At 48.5% G+C, this 13,561-nt stretch overlaps 1 protein-coding gene across 2 annotated transcripts in view; it reads left to right on the top strand.

The window, feature by feature from the left end:
- C5H17orf114 (chromosome 5 C17orf114 homolog) overlaps positions 1-13,561 on the top strand; it is an 88,746-nt gene that overhangs the window by 46,089 nt on the left and 29,096 nt on the right. The gene's annotated exons all lie outside the window — the stretch shown is intronic.

Below are 13,561 nucleotides of genomic sequence, written 5' to 3'. Positions count from 1 at the left end.
AACTTAGATGTTGATAAAAGGACGAGGCGAATTCTAATCTGGGTTCCATGCAGAAAGATACATATCAGCGCATGCATGATCCATGTTCACTGGATGTTTCGAATCGAAGTGCTCTCGCTAATCTCTGATCCATCTCTGTGACCAGCGTAGTAAGTTTCTTTGTTAATCCTGTTTGTTGTAAAATATTTTGTATATTTTGTATAAGCACTGGCTGTTGTTCTTGATTAAATATAAAATTGAATAGTTATGTTCCTTTTGATGTGTTAACCGCTCCCCGAAGCCATACGCTACCAGAAACCAGGCGTCTGTTCACCCGGAAAACGATTGGTGGTGACAACGAGTAGTTCTTGGGTTACGATGAAGTTCACTGACTATCAGAAGTATATAAATATATTCCATGCATTTGCATCGGAGGTGTATATTATATAGTGCTCATTGTTAGTTTCCCGATAACCGGCTTATAAGTGGAAACATTGCTAGAACCAAAAAAACAGCACCAAACATAATATCCAAAGGAAAAATGTTGGACAATTAATATAAGGATAAAATACCTTTATTAACAGAAGTGGTATAGGAGAGCACCACATACAAAGAGATGCCCGCCCATTATCATAAAAGAATACTTAAACACAATAAGAACATCTAATTAAAACCGAACCACTGGGTAGGTAATAGAACAATACATATGGCTGTGAATATATAAATGAATACATCATGAGATAATAGAATATCTATGTATTTTTGCCTGAAGAGAAAGAAATCCTGTGTCCCACAAGTCCAGTGTGAGAGACTGAAAGATGCCAGATAAGGATGGTGGTGAATGATATCTAGCTATAGGATAATGGCGTGGAGAAAACAGGCAGGCACCTATGTATGGGGAGATAAGGGTATGTTTTATGATAATGTGCAGGCACCTCTGTGTATATGGTGCTCTCCCATACCACCTCTGTGTATGTGGCGCTCTCCTATACCACCTCTGTGTATGTGGTGCTCTCCTATACCATCTCTGTGTATGTGGCGCTCTCCTTTACCACCTCTGTGTTTGTGGTGCTCTCCTATACCACTTCTGTGTATGTGGCGCTCTCCTATACCACCTCTGTGTATTTGGCACTCTCCCATACCACCTCTGTGTATGTGGCGCTCTCCTTTACCACCTCTGTGTTTGTGGCGCTCTCCTATACCACCTCTGTGTATGTGGCGCTCTCCTATACCACCTCTGTGTATTTGGCACTCTCCCATACCACCTCTGTGTATGTGGTGCTCTCCTATACCACCTCTGTGTATGTGCTGCTCTCCTATACCACCTCTGTGTATGTGGTGCTCTCCCATACCATCTCTGTGTATGTGGCGCTCTCCTATACCACCTCTGTGTATGTGGCGCTCTCCTATACCACCTCTGTGTATGTGGCGCTCTCCTATACCACCTCTGTGTATGTGGCGCTCTCCTATACCACCTCTGTGTATGTGGCGCTCTCCTATACCACCTCTGTGTATGTGCTGCTCTCCTATACCACCTCTGTGTATGTGGTGCTCTCCCATACCACCTCTGTGTATGTGGCGCTCTCCTATACCACCTCTGTGTATGTGGCGCTCTCCTATACCACCTCTGTGTATGTGGCGCCCTCCTTTACCACCTCTGTGTATGTGCTGCTCTCCTATACCACCTCTGCGTATGTGGCGCTCTCCTATACCACCTCTGTGTATGTGGTGCTCTCCCATACCACCTCTGTATGTGGTGCTCTCCTATACCACCTCTGTGTATGTGGCGCCCTCCTTTACCACCTCTGTATGTGGTGCTCTCCTATACCACCTCTGCGTATGTGGCGCTCTCCTTTACCACCTCTGTGTATGTGGCGCTCTCCTATACCATCTCTGTGTATGTGGTGCTCTCCTATACCACCTCTGTGTATGTGGCGCTCTCCTATACCACCTCTGTGTATGTGGCGCTCTCCTATACCACCTCTGTGTATGTGGCGCTCTCCTATACCACCTCTGTGTATGTGGTGCTCTCCCATACCACCTCTGTATGTGGCGCTCTCCTATACCACCTCCGTGTATGTGGCGCTCTCCTATACCACCTCTGTGTATGTGGTGCTCTCCTATACCACTTCTGTGTATGTGGCGCTCTCCTATACCACCTCTGTGTATGTGGCGCTCTCCTATGCCACCTCTGTGTATGTGGCGCTCTCCTATACCACCTCTGTGTATGTGGTGCTCTCCTATACCATCTCTGTGTATGTGGCGCTCTCCTATACCATCTCTGTGTATGTGGTGCTCTCCTATACCATCTCTGTGTATGTGGCGCTCTCCTATACCACCTCTGTGTATGTGGTGCTCTCCTATACCATCTCTGTGTATGTGGCGCTTTCCTTTACCACCTCTGTGTTTGTGGTGCTCTCCTATACCACTTCTGTGTATGTGGCGCTCTCCTATACCACCTCTGTGTATTTGGCACTCTCCTATACCACCTCTGTGTATGTGGCGCTCTCCTTTACCACCTCTGTGTTTGTGGTGCTCTCCTATACCACTTCTGTGTATGTGGCACTCTCCTATACCATCTCTGTGTATGTGGTGCTCTCCTATACCACCTGTGTATGTGCTGCTCTCCTATACCACCTCTGTGTATGTGGTGCTCTCCTATACCACCTCTGTGTATGTGGCGCTCTCCTATACCACCTCTGTGTATGTGGCGCTCTCCTATACCACCTCTGTGTATGTGGCGCTCTCCTATACCACCTCTGTGTATGTGGCGCTCTCCTATACCACCTCTGTGTATGTGGCGCTCTCCTATACCATCTCTGTGTATGTGGCGCTCTCCTATACCACCTCTGTGTATGTGATGCTCTCCTATACCACCTCTGTGTATGTGGCGCTCTCCTATACCACCTCTGTGTATGTGGCGCTCTCCTATACTACCTCTGTGTATGTGGCGCTCTCCTATACCACCTCTGTGTATGTGGCGCTCTCCTATACCACCTCTGTGTATGTGGCGCTCTCCTATACCATCTCTGTGTATGTGGTGCTCTCCTATACCACCTCTGTGTATGTGGCGCTCTCCTATACCACCTCTGTGTATGTGGCGCTCTCCTATTCCACCTCTGTATGTGGCGCTCTCCTATTCCGCCTCTGTGTATGTGGCGCTCTCCTATACCACCTCTGTGTATGTGGCGCTCTCCTATACCACCTCTGTGTATGTGACGGTGTTTTATCCTTACATTAATTGTCCCACATTAATCCTTTGGATCTTATGTTCGGTGATTTTTAGTGATGAGCGAATATACTCGGTACTCGAGATTTCCTGAGCACGCTCGGGTGACTGAGTATTTTTTAGTGCTCGGAGATTTAGTTTTCCTCACCTCAGCTGAATGATTTACATCTCTTGGCCAGCTCGATTACATGTGGGTATTCCCTAGCAACTAGGCAACCCCCACATGTGCTTATGCTGGCTATCAGATGTAAATCATTCAGATGCGGTGATGAAAGCTAAATCTCCGAGCACTAAAAAATACTCGGAGACCACCCGAGCGTGCTCGGGAAATCTCGAGTACCGAGTATACTCGCTCATTACTAGTGCTTTTCTTTTGGTTCTAACAATGTTTCCGCATGTTCGACCATTCATCCCCCCACTAGATATGTCACTCACTGCTCAGGTGATCGGCTGAATTACTCTTTATAATTGATGTATATATTGCTGCATTCACTGTGTGCTCAAATTATCAGTGGAAACAGCCTGAGGCCTCCTCTGTCCTCCCTCCTCCTCCTCTGTCCTTCCTCCTCCATTAATGGTTGGTCAATGGTTTAATTGTCCTGACCATAGGGGCTCCAGAAGGCTAATCCTTACAAAAAGATCACAACCTGACGGGTTCAACGTGACCCCAAAGGCTGTGATCTTTGACAAACACTATCACACACCGTGCCCTGAATCTATAAAAATGTCACACACCGTGCACTGATTATATAACATTGTCACACCCCGTACCCTGAATATATAACACTCTCACATACTGTGCCCTGAATATATAACACTGTCACACACCGTGCCCTGATTATTTAACAATGTCACACACCGTACCCTGATGTCTGGAACATGAGGTATTTGATTGTCTATGATCACGCACACTGAGCTCTACTACCTCCATTAAAGGTGAGCACAGACACACGCTGCGGGCTTTCCGACCCCCCTTCCTCCCAGCCCTTGCTCCCCAATTAGTGACAGAGATATGAAAGTTATGTATTTGGTATTTGCATTGGCCGGGCCATCACCCAGTGTGTTTTCCAATTTCCTGTACCCTGGGTATCCGAGAAATGAATTACTGCTTACTCACGGTGCATAGCCAAGTCATGTTTTGTCTTAATAGAATAATATTCGCAAAACAAGATAAATGATAATTCCGTTGTCGCTATACGTGGTGGCATCCTGGAGCTACGGTGGATATGAATGTTCCATAACTCTGAGTCCCTCTGAGAAAAGAGGGGTGCATTTCATAACTCAGCCCACTCAGTGATGTCACGACCAGAGGGCATATCTTAACCCTGCTGAGTTGTTAGTGAGTTTTTGCCCATGAAGAGAGCCAACAGCCAATTTGCAAGCTGCTCTGATGCATATTGATGTTGCCCCTCCCCCAGCCACATGGTTTGTCATGATCTGAAATGATATGAGAGACCTGTAAGGGTATGTGTCCACGGGCCAGATTATATTCGGATTAACTGCGGATTGAACGCTGCATACAACCGCAGCGTTCAACCCGCAGCGTCCAGATGTTACAGCATAGTGGAGGGGATTTTATGAAATCCCGTCTCCACTATGTTGTCGAACACGCATCCGGTGGCCCTGCGTTAACGGACATGCGGCGCATCTTGTTAGAACGCAGCATGTCTGTTTACCTTGCGGCGATGCTCCGTCACCGCAAGGTAAGTAACAGGGTCCTATGTATAGGGTGCGGTGATTCCGGATGTGTGCGATTAACACATCCGGAATCACCGCACGTATAGAAGGGGGCGGCACTTTGCGCAGAGCGGAATTTGCGCTCTGTCCAAAGCGCCCTCAATCTGGACCGTGGACACGCACCATAAGTTTTTTTTTCAACTTTAATCCCTTTTTATTTGTAATCATCTGTAAATACATAATTGTCTCATTTTATAATATCTGTTTACCCTGCTGTAAACACTGCCTACCTTTTTGGAGTAAAATATATGAAATTACTAGCTTCGTTTCTCCTTGCTCTATAACGCACTCTCACGTCCTCTGAAGTGAATTACGCTACTAATTTGGGTTGGCTCCGGACCTGTTATTAATTAAGGAATCGGAGCTGGTGGCAGCAGATTTGTCCTGTGCATTTGAGGAACCTGGTAGCGACGGACGACGTTGATAATTATTGTTCCAGCCTGAGTCGGAGTAGTTATATCACCCTTGCTGCAGTGTGCCCATTAGCCAGTACAAAGTTAGGCATCCTTTTTGGTGACTAATTATCCTAGGTGCTTTACCCTGTCTGACCTGAGGGTAAGGGGGGTGCAAGAGAGCTGCAAGTTCCAAACCGGAACTGGGAAGTGGGATATAGATTAATCCCCTTCAGAAAAGAACTGGGCAACCAAACAGCCCCAGTTCATGACTTATTGGTGTGAGCGGTGGGGATGATAAAGTTATCCTCCCTGTGAATTGTGACATATTGGTGGCAGCGCGGTGGGATCATAGAGCATTAGTGATCTGGTTTGAGCAATCATTCCTTTCACTAAAAACTTGCACAGTTCTTGAGAGGACTCTGCCAGAAAAGTTTTGGAGAACGAACTCAGTGTTTACTAGTCCTGAGGCAATTGTGTGTATAGCAATTACCCCATCCCTTCTCTTCGTTTTTCTGTCCTATCTTTTATTTGGCAACCATGGCTATACTGGGAGAAACCTTTTATAAGAAGCCGACCAAGGACACTTTTGCTTTCTGGTGCATGTCGAAGCAGATTGACTCCTTTGGCAAAAATAAAAGCCAACTGGTCGTGGATCTGGTGCAATGGGAAGCCGCTCAAGACCGCTCTCAGAGCCCAGTGGACGCAGAAGCCAGCACAAGCAAAAATGGTGCTGCAACAAAGGTCTAACCACTGAATGCCAGCCTTACTTTCAACTGGGGCGGATTGGACCCCCACCTGCAGGCAGCCTTGTACCAACTCCCCGCTGCCGACTGTGATGGACATCGGCAGCTGATCCAGCAATACCACGAGAAAGTGGAAAAGTGGGCTGAGCGGGAGGCCCAAGCTCAGAGGGACCATGAACTGCAGATGGTCCAATTCAGAGCCGTACCATGTACCACGCGGAGTAGTGAGTCCAGCAACGCTCAGTTTGGGACTTGGACACTTTTTTCAGGGCCTTTAAGAAGGCCTGCAGACAGTATCTGCTGTCGGATGACGAATGGGCCCGACACCTGACCCCCGGGCTAAGAGGCAAAGCTCTGGAGGCATTTGCTGCTCTTCCTCGACCAAGATGGTGATTATGAGGCCATCAAGCAGGCCCTGATAAAGAAGTAGCAACTGACTCCTGAGGTTTACCGTAGAAAGTTCCAGAACCTCCAACGTGACCCACACGACAGCTACGGCGATGTGGCACATGGACTCAGGACCCACTTTGACCAGTGGACACAAGGACTGTCAGTGACAACCTTTGCCCAGCTGCGGGATCTGATGACCAAAGACCAGTTCTTACATCTTTGCCCAGCTGAGATGCGACAGTTAGTGATGGACCGAGAGACTAAAGACGTGACTAAAGCAGCACAGCTTGACGATGCCTATGAGGCCAACCGTAAATCGGAAGTGCAGAAGGCAGTCACCGCCAGCTGGAGAGGGGGTAAGCCTGCAACCAACCCCCGTGCACCTGCCAGCCAACTCACCAGAGGCCCTGTCCCAATTACCAACAACATCAGACCCACCACCGACCTTCGCCAGTGTTTTTCCTGCAAACGGACTGGTCATATCAGCGGCCACTGTCCAGAAAAGCAGAAGAACCCCAGCCAAGGCCCCAGGGCCTAATGCAGCAGTTTTTAGTGGGTGGGGCGGCTGGAGAGTGTATGAAAACATGCAGCACATCACCGTGGGGGGCATGTCGCTCAAGGCCTCAATTACACTGGAGCTGATCGAACCCTCATCCGACTTGAACTGGCGGCCCCTGAAGAGATATTCCAGGGAAAACTCTGACTGTCACCGGGATTGGGGGCATCCGCTGTCCCCTGCCAATGGACCGGGTGTATTTGGATTGGGGTGCCAGGAGCGGGGTGAAGGAAGTGGGGCTGTCCGATACCTTGCCCACTGATGTTTTATTGGAGACAAATTTGGGGCAGATGGATGCATATTATGTCCCTGACTCCCCTCCCCGATCAAATGCTGATGATAGCGAGGGGAAATTGCATGTGTTACCTGACGATGCTTTACTGATTAATGATGCACCTGATAATCATTTTTCTGAAAATGCCGAGGGTAATACTGATGATGCTGATGAAGTAAATGTGCATGTTTTACCTGCTAACCATTTATTTCCTAAGAATGATGTGCTCAAAGGTGCTGGAGTGCTCAGCCACGTCACTCCACTGGGTGGGATGGCTGAGGAACCCCTAACAGGATCAAGCGATGGTGCTAAGGGAAATGGGGAGATGCATGGGAACCATGAGGAAGGTGATGCCGTGCAACTGACCAGTGTCACAAAGGAAGGTAACTGCCCCATAAGTAGCACTGCTCCTGAGATATTGGGGGTGGATGGGGAGATAGTACCCATAGCAGCGCCGGCTGATGGGTCTGTGGAAATCCCCGGGGAGACAGCCTACGTAGCTGCTGTCACCCGCAGTCAGAGTGCCCGGAATGCAGATAACGTTCTGCCTTCTGGACCCTCAGTCACAGGCGTGACTGAACCAGAGATGGACCCAGAGCAGGTCCCAGAGGGTTCCCGTGGGGAAGGGACCCTGACGTCGCTTTTGGCTGCCCCTAGCCAGGGGTTCCAGGCTGCTCTGCTCTCAGGTGCGAGCCTGGAGAATTTGAGACACCTCGCCGAGACGCCCACCTCCGTGACTGATAAGGAGAGGGTGTTCTGGGAACGAGGGAGGTTGTACTGGGAGACAGTACCCGGAAAATCCCAAAAGGAGTGGCTGAGGAAAGACAGCTGGTCGTCCCGTACCAATTTAGGGGTGAGTTGTTGGGGATTGCCCATGAGATCCTGCTCGCTGGACACTTGGGGATCAGCAAAACTAAGGCCCAACTGTCTCAACACTTCTATTGGCCCAATATGGGGACAGATATGACAAACCACTGCCGCTCCTGTATCACCTGCCAAATAGTGCGTTAGGCGGGGCCTGCTTTTAAGGCTCCCCTGATCCCTTTGCCAGTGATATAGGAGCCTTTCCAGAGGATCGTGGTGTACATTGTGGGCCCGCTGGCTGTCCCAAGCAGCTCTGAAAAGCAATACATCCTCACTGTGGTAGATTACACTACGCGGTACCAAGAGGCAGTGGCTCTGTCCTCAACTAGGGCAGATAAGGTGGCGGATGCACTGTTGGCCATCTTTTCCGGGTAGGATTTCTCAGGGAGATGCTTACCGATCAAGGGACCCAATTCATGTCTCGCCTAATGGAGGCTCTCTGTAAGAGAATGCAGGTGAAGCGTCTGGTATCGAGTGCGTATCACCCATGCTACGCATGCTGGTTGAGACCTAAGGACGTGACTGGGAGCGGTACCTCCCACACCTGCTGGTCACTTACTGAGAGGTTCCGCAGTCCTCGACTGGGTTCTCCCCCTTCGAGTTCCTGTATGGCAGGCGAGTCCAGGGACCCCTTGGGTTGGTAAGGGAATCCTGGGAAGAGGAGCCAAACCCTTCTGAAGTGTTCATCGTGGAGTATGCCATGCTCTTCCGTGACAAAATGCAGACCTTGGCGCAGTTGGTGCATGACAACATGACGCAGGCTCAGGCTCATCAGAAGCACTGGTACGACCAGAACGCCAGGGAGTGGACCTACCAGATGGGTCAAAAGGTGCGGGTGCTGGTCTCTGTACCAAAATATACACTTCAGGCAGCCTGGGAAGGCCCGTACATTGTCCACCAATAGCTCAAACCAGTCACCTATGTGGTCACGCTTGACCACGCTCTGGTTAGGCGAAAGGCCTTTCAATATGATGAAGGCTCATCACGAATGTGAAGCCTACGTCCTACCAGTCTGCAGCCTGCCCAAAGATGGGGAGGAAGAACCCCTCCTGGACATACTGGCCCAAGTTAAAGCTGGTGGGTCCATCGAGCACATGGAGGTAAGTGCCTTGTTAACCGAACCCCAGCGTTCGCAGCTGCGGACCACGCTGGAACCCTTCCGGGCCGTGTCCTCCAACCGACCTGGAAGGACTGAGTTAGCAGTCCACGAGGTGGACACTGGGAATCATACCCCACTACGGCAAACACCCTATCGGATCTCCGACGAGGTGCAGCAGGTTATGCGCCAGTAGATCGATGAGATGTTACAGCTGGGGGTGATTCAATGGTCCAAAAGCATGTGGGCCTCACCTGTAGTCCTCGTGCCAAAGGATTGGACCACCCGGTTCTGCGTCGACTACAGGGGGCTCAACGCATCACAGCCTCTGATGCCCTCCCAATGCCGTGCATCGAGGAGCTGCTTGAGCGGTTAGCTGGCGCAAAATATCTGTCCATAATGGATATGAGTCGGGGATACTGGTAGATTCCCCAGAGCCCCGTGGCGGAGGAGAAGTCCTCCTTTATCACACCCTTCGGACTGTACGAGTCCACGGTCATGCCCTTCGGCATGAAGAATGCCCCTGCCACTTTCCAGCGGATGGTCAACCACCTGCTTCAGGGACTGGAAATGTACGCGGTGGCGTACCTGGATGACATTGCCATCTTCAGTTCTTCCTGGGATCAACACCTGCAGCATCTACAGGATGTGCTCAGGTGAATTCACCAAGCAGGTCTGACCATCAAGCCAGGAATGTGCCAGATGGGCATGAGAGAGGTCCACTACCTAAGGCACCGGGTAGGCAGGGGATCCATGAGGCCAGAGCATGAAAATGCAGATGGGTTGTCCCGCCGGGGCGAACCTGCTGAGATGCGCATGGAGGAGTGCCAAGATGTCCTGCATCCGTAGCGCAGTCCAAAAGGGGGAGGTGTCAGGAACATGAGGTATTTGATTGTCTATGATCACGCACACTGAGCTCTGCTACGTCCATTAAAGCTGAGCACAGACACACGCTGCAGGCTTTCTGACCCCCCTTCCTCCCAGCCCTTGCTCCCTGACAATACAGCTGTAACTTGAAACTCCAGGGTGGGACTCTGTCCCCCCTCCCTCTTGAATGCAGGAGTGAGCAGAAAACCAGTCTTTTGTCTGAAACCATGTGCTCTTTTGTTCATGTACAAACTTAATAGTAAGGCATAACTTGACTCTAATGAGTGACAAAGATATGAAAGTTATATATTTGGTATGTGCATCGGCTGGGCCATCACCCAGTGCATTTTCCAATTTCCTGTACCCTGGGTATCTGAGAAACGAATTGCTGCTTACTCGCGGTGCATAGCCAGGTCATGTTTTGTCTTAATAGAATGCTAGTCACAAAACAAGATCAATGATAATTCCGTCATCGCTATACAAGGTTGCATCCTGGAGCTACGGTGGATATGAATGTTCCATAACTTTGAGTCTCTCTGAGAAAAGAGGAGTGCATTTCATAACTCAGCCCACTCAGTGATGTCACGACCAGAGGGCATATCTTAACCAGGGCCGGCTCCAGGTTTTCATGGGCCCTGGGCGAAAGAGTCCCGGTGGGCCCCTTTAACACATACCACAATTCATAATGCACGGATACGGCAGAGAAATATAGGTATAGTACAATGCCAAAGATTTCACATCATTCTTACATTACATGAGTGATATCTATTGTGCATTCTACATTAGCTCAGAAACCGGACAGTATAGTCCTCTATACAGAATAATGAGCCCCATATATTGCTCCAAACAGAATAATGAGCCCCATATATTGCCCCATACAGTATAATGGCCCCATATAGTGCTCCATACAGTATAATTGGCACCACATAGCCCTCTATACAGAATAATGAGCCCCATATATTGCTCCAAACAGAATAATGAGCCCAATATTATGCTCCATACAGAATAATGAGCCTCATATAATGCTCCATACAGTACAATGGGCACCACAGAGTGCTCCATACAGAATGAGCCGCATATATTGCTCCATACGGAATTGACCCCATATAATTCTCCATACAGTATAGCGAGCCACATATAATTCCCCATACAGTATATGATGGGCCCCATCTATTGTTCCATATATAATGGGTCTCATATAATGCTCCATACAGTATATGATCGGCCCCATACAGTATACTGAGTCCCATATATTGCTCCATACAGAATAGGCCCTATATGATGCTCCATACAGAATGGGCCCCATATAATACTCCTTACAGAATGGGTCCCATATAATGCTCCAAAAATATTTGGCCACATAAGATGCTCCATGTATAATGGGCCCCATATAATCATCCATATATAATTGGCCATATAAAATGCTCCTTATATAATTAGTCCCATAGGATGCTTCATATATTATTGGCCCCATATACTGCTCCATATGTAATTGGCCCCATATACTGCTCCATATTAAATTGGCCCCATATAATGCTCCCTATAGAATTGGCTTCATAAGATGCTCCCTATATTATTGGCCCCATAAGATACTCCGTATAGAATTAGCCCCATATAATGCTCCATACATGGGCCCCTTCTGATGGTCCCCATATATTGCTTCAAATATAAAAAAAAAATGAAATACTCATCTCTCGTTGCTTGACGCTGCTCTGCTCTGGACTCCTCAGCGTCTTCCTGCTCTCTGTGCTGTGACTGCTCAGGAAGAGGGCGCGCACTGGTGATGTCATCGCGCCCTCTGACCTGAACGTCACAGTCAGAGGATGGAAGACGCTGCAGCACTGGAACCGGGAGAGGTAAATATCGCAAGTGTCAGGACTCGGAGCAGGCGGGGGGTCCACCCGCGTGGGCCGGCACTATAGCGCACCAGTGTCCCCAACGGCCCCCTGCCTGCTCAGGGCCCCGGCACTTGCCCAGGTGCGCCGGGTGCCGACGCCGGCCCTGATCTTAACCCTGCTGAGTTGTGAGCCTTTGCCCAGGAAGAGAGCAAAGAGCAGCTCTGCAAGCTGCCCTGATGCATTTTGATGTCGCCCCTCCCCCAGCCACATGGTTTAACATGATCTGAAATGGTAGGAGAGAACTGTAAGTGTTTTTTCAACTTTAATCCCTTTTAATTTGTATTCGTCTGTATATACATAATTGTCTCATTTTATAATATCTGTTTACCCTTTTGTAAATACTGCCCACCTTTTTGGATTAAAATATATAAAATTACTAGCTTCGTTTTTCTTTGCTCTATAACGTACTGTCACGTCCTCTGAAGTGAATTACACTTCTAATTTGGGTTGACTCCGGACCCTTTATTAATTAAGGAATTGGAGCTGGTGGCAGCGGATTTGTCCTGTGCATTTGGGGAACCTGGTAGTAACGGACGGCGTTAATAATTATGCCCTGATTATATAACACTGTCACACGCTGTGCCCTGAATATATAAGGGCAGCATGGTAGCGCAGTGGTTAGCACTGCAGCGCTGGAGTCCTGGGTTCAAATCCCACCAAAGACAACATCTGCAAAGAGTTTGTATGTTCTCTCCGTGTTTGCGTGAGGTCCTCTGGGTACTCCGGTTTCCTCCCACATTCCAAAGACATACTGATAGGGAATTTACATTGTGAGCCCCATCGGGGACAGTGATGATAATGTGTGCAAACTGTAAAGAGCTGCAGAATATGTTAGCGCTATATAAAAATAAAGATTATTATTATTATAACACTGTCACACACCATACCCTGAATATACAACACTGTCACACGCTGTGCCCTGATTATATAACACTGTCACACACCGTGCCCTGAATATATAACACTGTCACACACCATACCCTTAATATATAACACTGTCTCACACCATACCCTGTGTGATGGTGTGATATGCTATGTGGGTATCATTTTTGTGTATATTTCTATTTTACTTATTTTCATGGTGTTCTCTTGTAGAAGGAGTTATTTGCTAATTGATGATTGGCTGTTGCTGCCATCTGATATCAGCCCCCACAGTACTGTATTGTATGCTAATGACATGTTGACCTAGCTTGTTGAAACAATGAGCCCCAGACCTTCCCCCTCCTGACCTGTGAATGAGGAGGGAGACTAAATATCAGGGAGGTGAGACACAGTTCAGTCCTGTGTGGAGTGATGATGTGGACACAGCATATCAGAGAGAAGGAAGAGCATATGGACTATGCTATCCTCTGCTGGATTGTTGGACTTTTATCCTGTTACTAACTGCATTCGTGTTCTGGACTATTTTATCCTTTGTGTGGTGGATCGTATATGGACCTTTCGTATTTTTGCCTAAATAAAGGTCTTGGAATTGTTTACTATACTCTAACTCTGTTGATTGTGTGATATCGGAGAAGGACCCCATGACAACTG

Source organism: Ranitomeya variabilis, chromosome 5, assembly GCF_051348905.1.
Source record: "Ranitomeya variabilis isolate aRanVar5 chromosome 5, aRanVar5.hap1, whole genome shotgun sequence".
Taxonomy (NCBI): domain Eukaryota; kingdom Metazoa; phylum Chordata; class Amphibia; order Anura; family Dendrobatidae; genus Ranitomeya; species Ranitomeya variabilis.
This window is presented reverse-complemented; position numbering and strand designations above follow the sequence as displayed.